At 38.7% G+C, this 18,749-nt stretch overlaps 1 long non-coding RNA gene across 1 annotated transcript in view; it reads right to left on the bottom strand.

Annotated features, from left to right (window-relative positions):
* Positions 1-18,749, bottom strand: part of LOC140593816 (uncharacterized) — a 150,107-nt gene that overhangs the window by 79,043 nt on the left and 52,315 nt on the right. Inside the window, exons 2-3 of the long non-coding RNA XR_011994113.1 lie at positions 15,321-15,515; positions 13,104-13,230 (exon numbers count right to left, since the gene is read on the bottom strand). This is a non-coding gene — a long non-coding RNA (uncharacterized lncRNA). The remainder of the gene's footprint in view (positions 1-13,103; positions 13,231-15,320; positions 15,516-18,749) is intronic.

Raw genomic sequence — 18,749 nt, 5'->3', positions numbered from 1 at the left:
CAAATTATTATATATTCACAAGATAAAATGGGATTACAGCCATAAATAAAGTGTATTAAGTAAAAATGCAGTAGCGATGGAAAAATGTAGGTTGAGAAATTTAGTAAAAATAAGTTTCTAAATTGAATATATAATATGACTTCAAGCATATGAAAACAAACAAAAAAAGGCATGGCAAAAGAAGTCAACCTGTTAACAGGGGTGGCACCTGGTTTGTACAAACCCTCCACTGGCAATGAGCAGGAATTAGCCCAAGGGGCCTCACTACCTAGCCCATTTCTGATCTCCATTCAAACTGGCCCACTCTCCAGTTTCTGGTTTTGTGAAACAGAATGAAAGGAAGTAAATCAGAAACAAGCAAGTAGGGTTCAGAAGGCTTGCTGCAAACACCGCAAAGAGCGCCATAAGTGCCTGGTGGGTGAAATTGTTGAGCTTGTTTGTAGATACAGAAACTTGATAGACAGGGTTGGTACTGCAAATGACTTTTTCCCTGTTTTCATTAAGTTCCAATTTTCAAGGCAGAACAATTATTAGTTTTATAATAATAATTTATAAAAGATTTAAGAAAATTAGCCCTTTGCTAAATGTCTTTTTACATAAAATGATGTGAATTTTAAGAATAGAAGAAAAAATTATCTATTGAGTTACTATGCAGCTGGAACTGAGAAAAGTACTTTTACAAATGAAATATAAATATAAACTCATTTAATACCATATTCTATTTCTGTATTTTGATTATATGTTCATGCATAGTTGCTCAAGCCTAACATCTACAGTCATTTATATGCCTTCCATTCCTTAATCCCTCAATTAAATCAATTACAAATTGTTGCCAATTCGATAATAATTTTTTTCCAATTTTCCCCTCTTTTCAATCTCTGCTTTGCATCCCTCATTATCTTATGAGTCCACTGGCTGTAGGTTATGCTGATAAGAAACTAAGTCTGAAATCTCCATGGCATAACAGAGTACAGGTTTATTTCTCTCTCACTCAAGGGCCAGTGGGAGAGAGTTGATTCTCTATGGTCACTGTCCTCTGTGTCATGACAACAGTTCAGGCTGTTTCCAACTTGTGAGAACATTGTCTCAACAGTAGTACCCAAGACTGCCTTGCAAAAAAGGAAGAGACAGGATAGAGGAACTGCACTCATTTTTTTTCTGATTCAGCCTGGAAGTGACAAAGTTGATCCAAACTGGTCATGGTCATATGGTTCTAACCTAAATGAAAAGGAGGCCAGGAAGGAAGGTGCACTTACAGACATCCAGTAAGCATCAGGTCCCCCAGCCACAGTCTCCTCTCTCTTTACATATTCCCTCCACACTGCCTCTAGGCTTCTTCTCTCTAAAATGCAAGCTAACTGTTTTGGTCTTTTCTTGATTACAAAAAAACTTAATAGTTGTGTATCACCTAGAGTAGAATTTTTCAAACCCCTATTATTTTGTAGAAGTAATTTTTCACTTGATCTGAATTTTTCACTTGATCTGCATGTATGCACATGCATACATACATAAATTTAAAATATTTTAAACTGTACTAAAAATGCACAAATATATACAATTTCTCAGATCAAAGTCTCTATTTCATAAAAATACACATTATTCTCACTGTCCTTTGTATTATATAAATGTTGACAATTAAAAATATACTAATAACATTTTATTTTTATTTGGTTTACATAATTGGCATTCTAGGTTAGATGGGGAAGAAGGGTCATAGCGTTAAAAACAGTTGGGAAGCATGGACCAGTGCACTGAGCTCCAATATGAGAATAGCTTCTGCTTGCATCTTCAGCCTGGCTCTTTGCCCTTTCCACCTTCCAACATTATTCTCCAAAATTTGTGAACTGTGTATAGTTTCTCTAGGGCATTATGCTATTTCCTCTTCCTACAGAAATACCCTCTTTTCTCACCTCCACTTTACCCAATAAATTCCTGCCAGTATTTCAAGACTCTGATCAGATATTGTTTGGGTTTCTTCTGTGTTCTGATAGCTCCCTGTAAACAATAAATTCAAAATTTGTATTTATAATTTTTCCCTCAACTTTCTTTCTGTAATTCCTTAAGGTCATCTTTATTCTTTGAATTGTAGCCCAGAGCTGGCCTATACTGGTCTTTCAATACATGTTTTTAAGATGCTGAAATGCACATTTATTTAGTCAGTCATTCAATAACTTTTAGCGAACACATTATATTCTAGGCACTGTTCAATATACTATAAACTTGGAATCGAATAGGCAAGTCCATTATCCTTGAGAAGAACCCAGCGTAAGATGGCAACAATCCTAAGCATAAGACATCCTCCATATCGATCATTTTTATCATGTACCACAAGCATTTAATATCTCAAACTTTCTGCTAGCCAATAACATTTTAACAGTGATTCTCACATTAATTGATGCAGAAAAACAAATAATGGGTATTCACAATAAGCTGAGAACAGAATTTAAAGAGAAATACTTGGCAAAGGCTGGAAATCTTTTGGCAAGTCAATACCATCTCTGATCTAGAACATTTTACAAATCTGGAAGCCATTTTTTTCCCCAGAATTTTTTTGCCAGTGAGATTCCTCAAATGAAGATTGTTTCTTCTGACCAAAAGAATTTGATATTATAAGGGATTCCAGGAAGCAGACCATCAGGTTTAGGCACTGAGGACAGTTCATCTAACCTAGTTAGATCTGAAGGCAATGATGACTTCACTGTCAGCAGAAATATGAATATTGATTGTTCATGGCATGCAAGTGGCAAAGTACTTAGTTAAATTATCAACTGTAGTTTTCAGGAAAAAATACCTACTAAACCTCCTTTGCCAGCAGAAGTTGGCGCTCTCCCCTATTTTATGGGGCTGCCATCCCCATAATTGAAAACTCTGTAATGGCCTCCCTTGATTAATAAGGACAGGATGGGCTATGATGTAGTAACAACAACTCTAAAACCTCAGTGACTTAACATAACAAGAGTGTGTTTCTCTTTTATGTGACCTATCTGGTGCAGACAGGCAGGGACTTTATTCCACATGGATGCTTATGGCTCCAGATTGGTTGAAGTTCAGTCAACTTGCAGCTGGACTGGTAGAGCACATGGTAGCTGTTGGTAGGGAAGAGACAAAGGGAGACTCCCAAACCAGCTCTCAAACACCTCAGCATAAAAGTATCACCTATTCCTCTTTGTTAGTCCACAACCTCAGGAAATCAAAATCTAAAACCAGCTCCTTACAAGAAGGGCAGGGAGAGGCCAAAGGAGACAGACCAATCCAGATTGTTAGGTGGCAGGTTTACTAAGCAAGGGAACTTATACATGAAGCTTGTCTTGGGTAGCCACAAGAGGAGTAGGTCTCCACATTCACCTGCCAGAATCTTAAGAGTTTATATAGAGGGCTTGACTGGGTTTAGTTACTTATAATATCCAGATGGTTCCAACAACATCCTACTATCTCAAGGGGTCATTGGGCAGCTCCCACTGCAGAACAAGAGGCAGAGGGTAAATTCCAAGGACAGGGAAGGGGGTGAGCAGCATCTGATTGCCCAGGTTCAGCTCATAGGCCAACCAGAGGTCATGTCCTCTCAGTGAACTCCTCCAATACATTTACCAGAATGAGGAACTCCATCATTGCAAGGAGACTAAAAAGTATAGTGGAACATGGAGTTATTTGATGAGAAGAAAATTTCTCTTCCACATCACCAAAAGCAGTTTTCTTGCAAGTGGGTGATGGTATTTCTCAGGGCTACCTGTAACCTTCCAGATTGTCTCCGGATTCCATAATTAGATCAGATACCAGCAAACCCCAAAGCCTTAATCACAAGTCTCAACCAAGGAGAAACAGGTCATATGTGGAAATAATTGGAAGATTCCGCCAAACTATATCAGGAAAAATATAAGGAGTATAACAGGAATGAACTCTAAGGGTAGTAGATCAGGCAAGAATAAACATAATGTTGTACTAAGTCAAATTTATTGATATATATACATTTACTTAAAAATGTAGATTCAGTGTGTTAACTGCAATAGCCAAATATTTTTTAACAATTTGCTGTAATGGTTTTCTTTGTCTGATACCTGAATTCAACTGTAATTTTCCACAATAGTATAGAGCAGTATTTCTTAACCAGGAAAAATTTTGCTCCCCTGGATCCTACCCATGAGACATTTGTCAATGTCTGGAGATGATGCTGATTGTCATAAATGGAAGGGAGGATCTGATGGCATCTAGTGGGTAGAGGCCAGGAATGTTGATAAACGTTCTACAATGCACATGGCAACCCCTCACAACAAATGATTATTTGATCCAAAATATGTCATGCCAAGGTTGAGAAATCCTGATTATAGAGAAGTTTGGAAGCTTGATGAAATCTGGAAGCAATGAGCAGATTTGAGTGGATTTATCATGGAGAACATTTATCTACTTCTAACCATGCCACTTAGGATGACCCAAAGGACACTCCCTTCTTCAAGGCATTAATGAGTATATTGCTGGAAGCACTGGATATCTGGTAAAGCTCTACCCTGGCTGTCTTCTGACAATAGGCAATGACAAAGGGACAGAATGCCCTAAGAAAGTCTCCCTAATATCAGTGTGGATGACGGGATCTTGTAGTGCAGATGCCACTTGATAGCCAGAGACAGAGAGGGCATGGATACTGATAGGGCAGCAGGACTGGGGTAATAATCAGGGATTTGGTAATGACTACAACTGATTATGGTGTCTAGGACTGAAATTGATGGGCAGCCTACAAAAATATTACTCAGTTTGTAGACACCAAAAATTTGAGGTACTGTAAACAGAGCTGAGATTGAGGCCCCAGTTTTTCCAGCCTTTCACTAAATTCTCATATTAGAGTCTGGTTCCCATGAGGAAGGAACCAAAGACACTGCCACATGTTTATACAGGAGATCTTCCTTGTAGGCTTCCCAAAAGAACCTGCATCCATTTACCACAGTGACTATGTATAGGGGAAAGGGGACATACCAATATTTTTGAGGATTATTGAACATTGACCTTGAACTCATACACTTAATGATCCAATGTTACTAGAAGCTAGTCAAGAGTGGAGGTTCACAGAGCCCAATTATAACTCTCTTCCCTAACAGGATAGCCAACCAAATGTTCCCATATTCTTGGGACAACTGCTGTGATTATTGCCATCATCAAAGACTTGCAAGTTGCAGGGATGGTGATTCCTAACATAGTGCCTTTAACTCACCTAACTGAATGTATGAATGAGTTTTGATATTGAAGGTGAAATATAAATCCAATCAGGTGGTAACTGCAATTGTAGCTACTGTCCTCTAGGCAAAGTCCTGGAAAAGATGAAAGAATTTCCAGGAGAGGAATTGAACCTGTAACCAAGTAGAACATTTCAAAGACCTGACAAGAAACTGTCCTTGCCTTTCTGAGGACCTACAAGCTTAGAGCAGCTAAGAGCCTAGTCCCTGCCTACTGATAAAATTAAGGAGGGGTAGAGATGGTCAGAAAACAATAGTGATCCCTAAGATCTTAGTGAGGACAGGATATCAGGAAGCATCAAAGAGATTAATGCCACTTTAAATTTGCGCCACCATGGTAGGACTGTGAGACCGTGGGGCTAGCTTAAGTGTATCTCATGTGGGCCCAGAGATTCTCTCACCTGCAAAAAATAAACATGTATGTATAGAGCCTCTGTAGGGCTGTAATAGGGAAGGATGTGGCCAGATAAAATAAAATTAGGCAATGGGGGCACAGTTGGTTAAGCAGCTGACTCTTGGGTAGGCTCAGGCCATGATCTCAGGGTCATGAAATCAGCCCTGTCACAGCAGGCTCCGCATTCAGTGGGGAGTCTGCTAAAGTTTCTATCTCATTCCCTCTCTGGGCCTTCCTCCCCCCACAACCCCCACTCCTACCTGCTCAAGCCTGTTTGTGCACATGCTCACTCTCTCTCTCAAATAAATATATAAATACTAAAAAAAAAAAAAAAGGAAAGGAAAGGGAAAAGAAAAGAAAAGAAAGAAAAAAGAAAAGAAAAGAAAGAAAAAAGAAAAGAAAAGAAAGAAAAGAAAAGAAGAAAAGAAAGAAAAGAAAAGAAGAAAAGAAAGAAAAGAAAAGAAAAGAAAGAAAAGAAAAAAAGAAAAGAAAAGAAAAGAAAAAAAGAAAAGAAAAGAAAAAATAGGCAATGGCCTTTGGTTCCAAGGATCTGAGCTTCAGATAGCCTTGTCTCCCAGGTAAGGGCATAAAAAAGTTGCCTTGGGCAAGTAGCAATATATACCTGTCTAAAGGAATTCTGTTTGGGGGCTCCCCAAGGAATATCTTGTGTTAGAATAAACAGAGCTTCTCAGAAGTGACATTCCCAAAGACTTTATTATTTTCATATAACCCATTATCACAAGCAGAAGAGCTTCAAAAGGCATAATGTAAGAACTACTTAAATGGCAATAGATAAAAATTATTTCTGTCATTGTAAAAAAACTACCTAATTTATATGATTGGTAGGCAATATCTTTAATATGCTCACTTTAGCGGCATCTGTGGAAGGGAGACAATGAGGCACTAAGTGGATAGTGTATTATCCTCAAGAGTCAGGCAAGCACTTAAAGATGCACATTAAAAAATTCCATGTCCTATTTGGACAGAAATATGGGTCTTCTAGGATTATGGTGGATTATCATAAACTCATTAGGTGGTGTCTCCAATAGTATCATGTGCTACACTACCATGATTAGATTTCTACGTCATCTATGAGACACAAAAATAAAACTTAGAACACTCAATTTATAGAAAAAGCCATTTTAGCAGCCTGTGGGGAAGCTCCTGAGGCCACTCCAACTGATAAGCCACTTAAAAGATTTGCCTTCTATTATCATGTAGATACAAAGCCCATAAACCATAACAGGAACTCAATGTTTCTCCAAAGGCTTGAAGGACTCTGGAAATTGTCTTAAAATCACAACTTACTACTAGAGAAGGACCTTACATGAAGGTGAATGTGGTTACTGTTCTACATGTAATGAACCATATATCATTTTTCAAATATCCCAGTTACTTACATTAGAAGTTTTTGGTTAGGATAAAGGTCAATGTTTTGCGTTCTCAGCAAGATAACTTTAGTTGATTCCAGAGAAGTGGAGAAATGTACTTTGTTATTGGTGTGATTTATTTTCGGCACCCTGATTTTTAGACTTCATTCCAAAATGGACTCATCTTGTCATTTAATAACATCCTACCGTTCAAGCTGCTCAGCCAATTCTGAGAAAGGACTAATCCATTTCAGCATCAGCAGCAAGATGGACACTCTGGAAGAGCAGATGTGCACTCTTCTCTGTAATTACTTTCAGCTCTTGCTTTGCCCTTTACTGTCTGTTTGAAATTTAACCTTAATGGAATCAGAATGGCATTTACCCAGGGATCAGCTCCAGATTGTGTGAAACTCACAAAAATAAAGGTTATGACATAGTAAGTCTACTAATCGCTTTCTGTGACTAGAATTGACTAACAGTTATCCTTGAGTAGAAGAAACTAAGAATACCACATATTTATCCTGAGTTGGAGAAATTAATAATTTCTCTTCTCATTTTGCCCCATCAACCACTACGGTAGCCTATACTATGACCTCAGAGTAGTAATCGAGAACTCTGACACAGAGAGCATAGAGAATGGACCATTCTATTGAAACATAAATTGTGTGTAACAGGTGAGATACCAACCAGACATTCAGAAGTAGAGACCGAGTTGGTAGCTGGAAAGGCAGGGCTGGAGCTTAACATGGAGCATGTTAAGGATGGAGTGTCCAAACACAGCAAAAATGGAAATAAGAAGAGTTCCAGATCTTCCATACTCTGCTGCCAGAGTCCAACCTTGGATTGAACTAAATGTTCATTTTCTTTATAACAATAATAGCTAGATTTGCTTACTCAAGTACTTTACAAATGTTGCAGGATAAAGAAAATGTTATTATTTAAATAGTCAGCTCCTGAATTCCTCTTAAAAGAATTGTTTTCCTCTGGAGGAATCTTATTAAGTGATTAGGAGGGAAAACCCCTATTAATTAGGCTGTTTTTGAGAATCTTCCAGACTTCAGAGGAGAGAGAAAGCTTCCCTATATAATCCACCATGGGGATTTGACTCCTGCAAGTGAATAGGGGAAAGAAGAAATGAGAGGGAGGGAGGAGTAGCAACATGGAGAGAGACTCAAGACTCAGAAAAGGTGAAATACAGCGGAGAAACAGTACAGGAAGGGTGACGCTGACATTTGCCTCCAGGATTGTTGAAATTGCTGACATAATCTTCCCTCCACTGCACTCTTCTCCCTACCAATTTTCCATAATACTCATTGAATGGGTTTTTGTTTTGTTTTGTTTTGATGGTGGCTTTTTAATTGTATTTGAAATTGTTTAGGTTTTTTTAAGGATGCCACAGAAAGAAGACAGGCCCTCTTAGAGTGAGTACAGTGTACATAGAAGCTGCTAAGCAGCACACAGAAGAAGGGAACGAAGTGACCTAGGAATGTAAAATCCAAGGGGGTCAAAAAGATTTGGAGAAAGTCCTTAGACTTTTGAATATTATGAAATCAGGAAAGGTTTAAACCAATTTTCCCTAGAACTTGAGGGGCAGGTAGGTCTCAGGTTGACACCTAGGTCGTGAAACCATCTCATTCAACCCTCATAATATCTGTATGAGGAAGATTCTGTTGTTAGTTGCATTCTGCAGATGAGGAAATTCAGACTCAGAATCATCCCCAAAGTCATATACCTAGTAAATTGCAGAGCAGGATTACAATACTAACTCTAATTACTGAGGGCACAATCTCAACCAGTATAAGACAAACTTTTTGTCTCATATTTTGAGACTGAATCCTCACACAGTCAAATCCTACCCATCTCTTAAGATTCCTTTTCCTTCCCCAAACTACAATGAGGGAATTCCACATCCCTCATTGACTATTTAAAGTTCTTTCCCTTCAGCATATTAACATAATAAGATTTTGCCCATATTTATAACAAGGCAGCTTCTTCAATTATTTACCTAATTCCTTTTGCTCCTAATCAATTGTCTTGAGATACTGCCTATAATTTCTGCTCTCTTTTCTATTCATTTTTCTACCTAATAACTCCACCTCACTAGGTGATGGTCTCCTAATCCCAACACTCAACAGTTGCCATCAGCCTTCACCTCCTAAATAATTTCCTCTGTAGCATGTGACACTGTTCACAAAACCCCACATCCAACTTTGTGGCATCTTAGATTTGGCTTCACACTTGCATCTATGACCCTCCATCTATCTCCTTCCTATATTCCTCTTTTTTCAGCCATTCCTAAAACGCTTATGTGCCAATTGATTTCTGTCGTTCTTAATTTCTCCATGGGTAATTAGCTCAGAGTCAGTGGATAAACCCTGTATGGTGATAAGTGAGCCTCTGAAGTTAATACAAATTATTTTCTATATGTACATTTTTTCGAAGCAAAGTATTCTTTCATTCAATATTACTTATTTCCATAAATATTTGTGGAGGATCTATATTCTGTTACACACTCTTCTAGATTCTAGGGTCTAAGTGATTTAAAACACACACACACACACACACACACACACACACACAGAAAAAGAAAGACCCAGTGTCAAATATTAGAAAGGAATAGAGATGTCTAGAAACAACAAAACAAGTGATAAAATGACAATATATACATATCTACCAATATTTACTCTGAAGTAATCGGACTAAATACTCTAAACAAAAGACAAAGGGTGTCAGAATGGAAAAAAAAAAAAACAAGACCCATCTATATGCTACCTATGAGAAACTCATTTCAGACCTAAAGACAGTTGCATATTGAAAGTGAGGTGATAGAAAACCATTTATCATGCAAATGGACATCAAAAAAAAGCCAGAGTAGTGACACTTACATCAGACAAAATAGATTTTTTTATTAAGTAGGTTCCACCCCCAGCATGGAGCCCAACATGGGGCTTGAACTCATGATCCAAAGATCAAGAACTGAGCTGAGATCAAGAGTAGGACACCCAACCGACTGACCCACCCAGGCACCCCAGACAAATTAGATTTTTAAAAATTTATTTATTTTAGGGGTGGGGAGGAAGGGGACAGAGGGAGAGGGGAAAAAGAAACCCAAGCAGACTCTCCTCTGAGCACAGAGCCTGTTACAGGGCTTGATCTCAAAACCCTAAGATCAGACTTGAGCTGAAACTAAGAGTCAGGCATTTGACTGCACCACCCAGGAGCCCCCAGACAAAATAGGTTTTAAACAAAAGACTGTAACAAGAGATGAAGAAGGACACTATATCATAAAAAGGGGACTATCCAATAAGAAAATCTAACAGTTATAAATACTTAGGCCCCCAACTTGGGAGCACCCAAATATATAAAACAATTAATAACAAACACAAAGAAATTCATTGATAATAATACAATAATAGTAGGGGACTTTAATACTCCACTTACATCATTGCCATCCAAACAGAAAACCAACAAGGAAACAATAGCTTTGAATGACACACTGGACCAGATGGACTTAACAGATATTTTCAGAACATTTCATCCTAAAGCAGTAGAATACACATTCTTTTCAAGTGCATATGGGACATTTTCCAGAGTAGATCACATACTAGATCACAAATGAGACCTCAAAAACTACAAAAAGACTGAGACTGTACCATGCACCTCTTCTGTTCACAATGCTATGAAACTTGAAGTCAACAACAACAAAAAAAAAAAAATTGGAAAGACAACAAACACATGGAGGTTAAAGAACATGCTGCTAAAGAATGAATGGGTCAGCCAGGAAACTAAAGACAAAATAAAAAAAAAAATACATGGAAACAAATGAAAATGAAAACATAATGGTTCAAAATCTTTTGGATGCAGCAAAAGCAGTCATCAGAGGGAAGTATATAGCAACACAGGCCTACCTCAGGGAAATAAAAATCAAAATTTCAATGAGGTATACCAGTCAGAATGGCTAAAATTAACAACACAGAAACAACAGGTGTTGGCAAGGATGTGGAGAAAGGGGAATCCTCCTACACTGTTCGTGGGAATGCAAACTGGTGCAGCCACTCTGGAAGAGAGTGTGGAGGTTCCTGAAAAGTTAAAAATAGAACTACCTTATGATACAGCAATTGCACTACTAGGTATTTACCAAAAGGATGCAATAATACTGATTTAAAGGGATACAGGCACCCTGAAGTTTATAGCAGCATTATCAATAATAGCCAAAGTATGGAAAGTGTGAATATCCATTGACTGATGAATGGATAAAGAAGATGTACTGGGGTGTGTGTGTGTGTGTGTGTGTGTGTGCGCAATGGAGTATTACTCAGCCAAAAAAATGAATGAAATCTTGCCATTTGTGATGGTGTGGATGGAGCTAGACAGTATTAGGTTAAGTAAAATCAGTCAGCCAGAGAAGGATAAATATCATATGATTTCACTCATATGTAGAATTGAAGAAACAAAACAGATGAACATAGAGGATATAAAAGAAAGAAGGGCAAACCGGAAAACAGACTCTGAACTATAGAGAAGAAACTGAGGGTTACTGGAGAGGAGGTGAGCAGGGGATGGGTCACCTGGGTGATGAGTATTAGGGAGGGCACTTATTGTGATGAGCACTATGTGTTAAATGTAAGTAATGTATCACTAAATTCTATACGTGAAACTAATATCACACTGTATGTTAACTGTCTGTAATTTAAATAAAAACTTGCTCAAAGAACAACAGAGGAACTAGGGGAGCATAGTAAGGAGATGAGTTCAGAAAGATGATGGTGACCAAGGTCATGCAGGAATTTTTAGATTACTATAAGTACTTCTATTCTGAGTGAAATAAGCAACCATTGTAGGGCTTTGAGCTTAGAAGTTATGCTATGTGGCTTAAGTAGAAGAATCAACTCTGGCTGGGGTATTCAGTATGGATGTAAAGAGGCAGGAGTAGAAGTAGGAGTCCAATCAGAAGCCTATTGCAGTTACCTGCACAAGAGATGCTGGAAGTTATATCCAACAGTATTTCCCAATATATTAGATAGAGGATATGAGAGACAAAATAGTTAAGGACAACTCGATATTGCTGGCCTTGGCATGTGGAAGAATGGAGTCACCATCATCTGAGATGAGGAAAACTGTGGGTAGACAATATTGAAGGGGGACAGACAGTGGGAAGATCAGTTTGGGACCTGGAAAGCCTGAAGCGTCTAATGCACAACTAAGTGGAAATATTAAGCAAGCAGTCGAATATATAAATCTGGAATTCAGAAGAACAGTCTAGACAGAAGTTATAAATTTAGGAGTCATTAGCATATACCCAGTATTTAAAGTTATATAACAGAAAGATATGACTAAGAAAATGAGTTTTGATGGGAAAAAAGAAAGGATCAAAAACTGAGACCTACAGCACTCAAATATTGAGGTAAGGTGCCAGCAAAGAAAATTGAGAAGAAGCAACCAGCAATGGAGGAGAAAGAAAGAAAGAAAGCTGAGATACTGGAGCCAAAGGAAGTAACATAGAAGGGGGAGTCAGGTGACATCAGCTATGTCAGGTGCTATTAAAAGGGACAATGAGAGCTGAAGTGGGTTCCATGGAGGTTCCTGGTTACTACAATAAGGGCAATTTTGGTGGAGATGAAGACCTGAGTGGAGGAGGACTAAGAATGAACAGAAGGGAAATTGGAATTCTGCACCAAAGAGGACCAAAAATGATGGTGAGAGAAACAGTTATTTTTTAATGAGGAACTATTTTAGTTTGTGTTTTATTGAGAATGGTTGAGCAGAGAGTGGAAAATTGATGAGATAAAGAGAGGAGATTGCTGAAGTGATGTCCTTGAGGAGGCAAGAGAACACAGGATCTAGTGCATACATGTTTGGAATGTCTGGCTTTCAATATGAATATGGAGACTTTATTTATGGTAATGGACAAGAAAGCAGAGTATGGGCACTAGATTCTGTTGGGGGGATAGAGGTGATGGAGGGATTCTGTCGATGTTTTCAGGTAAATTATCCAACAGCAAATTCATCTCTTGAGAGTAAAGAAGGGATTAGGGGCTGTTTGGGGAAGAAGGAATGAAGAAATGAAAGAAGGTATAAAATAGCCATCTAGTACAATAAGAGATAAGGACATCTTACCTTATTGTCAGGTGGCACTTGAAAGAACCACCTGAAATCCAAGGTCAAGGATGTAGAAATGAGACCAGGCAGTGTGGCTGTGTGTGTTTTTTTTTCCCAATCACAATCAGCTGCACAGTCATAGGCACTAAAAGTAGACAAAAGATTGGACTTAGTCAAGGTTACTGTTTGTCAAGTAAGTACAATGAAGCAAGAGAGAGCAAGAAAATGATTAGAATGATTGACCATAAATTTAATGTGCATAAGCAGGGATTCTGAACCTTGAAGGAGTAAGGGATAGTGAAAAAAATGGTGAAATACTATTAGATGAAAAAGATTTAAACACAGGATTGTTGCTGGTCCCAGTGGGTGTAGACACATCATTGGAGTTAGTACACTGAGGGAGTGAGTTATAAATTTAGGAAGCAGTGGTCGGAGAGTGGAATGGATGAAATTAAGATTCTGGAGGAATTAGATGTATTGATAATGACAATATCTATGAGAGTGATCGGTTGTCAAAGAATTTAAGACCTGCAAATGCTGAAGATCCACATCTCTACATCTTTTCTGCATTAACTACCCTAGCTCTAAATAGTGCATGTTTTGAGATGATTTCCTGTCTATGCATCCAACAGAAATACTCTCTACCTGTTGGCTGTCTCCATTTGGATGCAGAACAAGTACCTCAAATATAACATGCTCTGGGGTTAACTCACTATTTTACCCTTTCCCTGCCCCCTCCACCAGCAGACCCAGAGAACGTGTCATTCATCCATTCCATGTAAGGCAGAAATCAAGACTTCCTAGACCTCCTTCCCTAACCAGCAACATTAAAATAATTTACAATCTGTTGGTTTCATCACCTAAGTCTACCTTTTAAACTGTCTTCCTTCTCCAGTCCCACCCCCACAGGTAGAAATTTATACCCACAAAATTTCAAAACTAGATTACTAAAGCAGTTTCCCAGACTCTTTGCTATGGTTTTGTCCATTTTCAAAGCCATTATCCACATTCCTTCTGGAGTATTATTTCCTAAAAACCTGCTTAAAGTGTCTCAGTGGAGGCTTTATATTGCCTTCGGATAAAATCCATACTCCTTAGAAAAACTAGGCAGCTGCTTATCTCGTGCCTGCTTGCCTCAAACCTCACATTTCACTGCTTTCCAGCACATCATGTTCACCTAGTGCTCCAGCCACATGGAATTACAGCCAATTCCTCAACTCTTTTATCTTTACAAATGCATTTCTATTTCCAGGTATGCTTTTCCCTATTCCACCACCTTCTTCAACTAGCTAATTATTGCTCATTCTTTACAGTTAACTCAATCTTGCCCTCTTCCAAAAAGCCTTCTCAGGGGTTCTTAGTGAGTTTACAGTTTCCATCTATGTGTCCCCAAAGCATCCTGTTCCTATCTACATCAAGACATTTTCCATATAGTAAATTACTCATTTTTAATTTGTCTGTTTCTCTTCTGAATCTGAGCTCATTGAGGGCAGAATATTGGTGTGTTTTGTTTTGTTTTGTTTTGTTCAACTTTCTGTAGTTCTTAACACTACGTCTGTGTACATAAAAGGCAGTATGAGCTTTCTGAATGAATGATTAGCTCTTAATTGAGTCCAACCATTATGATGATTTAAATATCTGTTGAAATCCTGAAATCCCAGTTGCATGAAAATTCCTAAGGATAGTAATTCTCTTGTAGTTCCCAAAGTATAGAAAAGAGTTGGCAACACGGAACAGGCACTTGGTAAACAATGAACTCTGTGAGTCCTGCAGTTTTACCCTTGGTGATATAGTAGGGTCAGGACCTGCAAAATCCCCACTCAGGCCAGTTGATCTCAGGTATACTAGAATAGAACACAAGTGAGTGCTAATATAGCACAGATAAAGTATAGTAAATTGTTTTCATTCAGTTATAGCAAATATTTGCCTCTAGACTCAGTAGCTACCATTCTGGCTACTGGACAAAATTGTTTTTACTACATCAAATTTATGTGAAACTTATAAATGAGTGTATCTGATGATTGCAATAAATACAAAAGATCCCCCAAAAGAAATAATCTATCTTTTTTGCAAATAAATTGCATGAGGTTATCATCATAATCTGACAAATTTGGCAAAAGACTCCTACGAAGGAAAATGACCAAACAAAAGGAAATAATCATTTTGATGTTAAGCAAAGAATTACATTCTCTGACTTGTGTAGTTGCCGAATTGCAGCAAATCATATTCACTTACTTGGCCAAAGGTTCTGCTCTTTCCACTGCTCCTTCTTCCCAGCAAGTTCTCAAGTAGAGCTTCAACAACTGCCAACATCTGCTCAACTGACCTCCAGCACCAGCTCACCTGTTTCTGTCTTTCTCCTGATCAAGAAGTACAGCAGGATTCCAGTGGAAGGACAAGTGTAGGTTCAAAAAATCTGGGATATTCCTCCTAGATCAACAAATGGAATTTCAACAAGAAATGAGAGAATTAGCAAATTGCAGATTTTTAAGGCTTATTACTGTAGCTTTGTTTTACTTCACTCACCATTACTGAATTTCAGGTTAGCACATACCTGATGGTTACTGTGCTAAACAGATACCAGAATACACAGTAGAACACACTGAAAAAGAAGTGTGGCAAGGAAAAGCATATGACTAAGAGGCAAGCAGATCTGTACTTGAATCTCAACTCTGCTTCCAACCCAAAATTATTGTGTGTCAGTTAGCCTCCTTGAGCTTGAATTTTTCATCTATAGACTGGAGAAGATTATGTCTTCCATAAAAGGCTATTGTGAAGAGTAACTAAGATCACACACATCATGTGCCTAATAAAGGCTTGACATAGTTGACAGTTAATAAATGACACCTGTGATAGTAAAAAGGAGCTTACTATCCACCTGGGAGTCAGAAAATTACATAACTTACCATAATAAAACGTTATAAATACTATTGAGCAAACCCTATGAGAGTAGAGACAAGGATATAATTAATCCTGCTGGATGAGGTGGTAGGGGAGACTTTACAACCAGGCCTCCAGATTTTGCTGTTTGACACTAACATTGACCAGTTCACCTCCATTATCATCAGCCAACAAACACACTCTAGTAGCCCTGCTGTAAAAGTAAATAAATCAATCTTCTCTTGACCTCACACTACTCCCTCCAGACTACTGCTTATTTCTCTTAGATGATCTCATCTAGTCCCTTGGCTTTAAATACAATTTATTCCCTGGTGACTCTGAAATTTACATCTTCATTCAGCCCCATCCTCCCTCTTGAGCATCAAACTTGGACATTCAACTGTTGATTCAACATGAACACGATGGTAGGCTTCCCAAACTTACCAGGTCTAATACAACTACTAATTCTCCCAAGCCTCCCCACAAAACAAAACAAAACAAAACAAAACAAAAAACTTGCTCCTGATTTATTCTTCCCTGTCTTGTCAATGTTTATACCACAGTCATGTTCAATGCCCTTGTTCCTTCACCCTGTTTCTCATCCATCAAGTCCCCGGACTCTACCTCTTTGTTCCTTTCCTTCCATCTTACTGCCGCCGCCACCACCCAAGCCCCCACCATCCCTCACTAGACCCTGCATAGCCTCCTAACCTACCTTATAGCTGCCAATTCAGGTTCACTGCTCTGTCCACAACGTTCCACTAGTCTCCACAAAGTAACTATCATGATTTTCATAAAACTTGCATTCCCCTTTTTAAACACTACAGTGCCTCCCCATTTCACTTGGAGAAAACCCTCAGTGCCTTGACATGACCTGGGAAGCCTTGTGCTGTCCAGCCCCACCTACCTCTCTGCCCCCCTGCTCTTGCCCCTCTCTAGTTCACTCACTATGCCCTAGGCACAAGGGGCTTCTTTCCTTTTTTTTTTTTTTTTAATTATTTCTTTTTTTTTCTTTTTTTTAAAGATTTTATTTATTTATTCTTGAGAGATAGAAGGAGAGACAGAGCCAGAGACACAGGCAGAGGGAGAAGCAGGCTCCATGCACCGGGAGCCCGATGTGGGATTCGATCCCGGGTCTCCAGGATCGCGCCCTGGGCCAAAGGCAGGCGCCAAACCGCTGTGCCACCCAGGGATCCCCAAGGGGCTTCTTTCCATTTCTCAAATGTACCAACTTATTCTTGTTTGGGCAAAAAAACTGAATTTGTTCTTTGCTCTATGCAACACTTCCCCAATCTCTGAACGGCCCAGGCTTTCCCATATTTCAGATGTCAGTTTAAATACCCCCACCTCAGAAAGATGACTCCCAACCATCCATTATAGAGGAGCCCTGTCCTTCCTCTCACACCGATCACTTTCTGTTATGTCACTCATTTGTTTTCTTCACATTACTACTTTTTTTTTAATTTGTACTTGTTTGTTGTTTATTGCTGTCCCTCTAAAATATAAGACTCAGGAGAGAACAGATCTCAATCTGCTTGTTTATTCCTGTATCTCCAGTGCCTACATCAGTGTGCGGCCTAGATCAGTGAATATATTCACACAATATTTGTTGAATAAATGAACATAGTTCTGGAAGTGTTCAGTAAGTGGAATCGTCAAATTTAGTAGTTAAAATTAAACTGTAAAGGAAGGGGAAAGATAAATAGGCAGGGCACAAAGGATTTAGTGCAGTAAAATGACTCTGTATGACACTATGGTCATTATAATTGCTATCATTAGAAATTTCTCCAAACCCATAAAATACACAAGAGTTTACCAAGAGTAAACCCTAATCTAAACCATGGACTTGGGGTGATAATAATGTGTCAATCTATGTTTATAATTGCAATAAATGTACTACCCTGGTAGGGGATGCTGATCATGGGGCAGCTATGCATCTTGGGGGTGGGATGTATATGGGAAATCTTTGTAGTTTCACTCAGTTTTGCTGTGAACCTAAAACTACTCTACTAAAAATTTGTAAATTAAAAAAATTTTAACTCTAATATTCTTTATGGCTTCACTTGCCTCCTGTTCCACTAGCAAATGTCATTGATAATCTGCTGAATGGTGAAAGCAGTGGTAATGTTGGAGGGGTTTTACTCACAGGTGAACTTTGTGCTTTTGGAAGAGTAGTCATCAGAAGATAAGCAATAAGGATACAACTCAGCCTGCCAGGGACCCTCCCCCAGCTCTGAAAGGACTATGCATAAAATGGTACTTTCAAGGCACTCCTTTAACTTCAGTGAGAGTGCATATTATTCTGAACCTCTTTTCTCCTAGATCAATGAGAAGTTCAAAAACAATGAGAATACTTCTGTCTCTAACGATTAAGTGGGGCAGGAGAAATTAAGAAACAATCCAAAGCAGTCATTTCTATTAGAACATGTTCAAAGTAAATCAGGAATGCAGAGCCCCTTCTAAGGGGTCAGGAAGCCCTAAATGCTGTCCCTAGACATATCTGTTCAAGGAAAGGTCCAGTCAGCAGAAACTGGGAAGCTGGACCCTCCACTACTACAGGAGCAGACTGGTGAAGGGGCTGACAGTCCTGCTTCCCTCCTCTGATTGCCCAGGTACTGAGAACTTTAAAGTATAGTCACACAGTTCCTATTTGCTCTATTCTAAAAGAGATGGTACTTCATTTGTGGTCTCATGAATTCTAGAAAACAAAATTCCTCATATGGAGTCACTTGGTGTTATTTCTGCATTGAAATCTGAGACCCAGATTCCATGCCTCCAAACCAG

This window comes from Vulpes vulpes, chromosome 1 (assembly GCF_048418805.1).
Source record: "Vulpes vulpes isolate BD-2025 chromosome 1, VulVul3, whole genome shotgun sequence".
NCBI classification, from domain to species: Eukaryota; Metazoa; Chordata; class Mammalia; order Carnivora; family Canidae; genus Vulpes; species Vulpes vulpes.
Note: the sequence above shows the minus strand (reverse complement) of the source record. Positions and strands in the feature narration are given on the sequence as shown.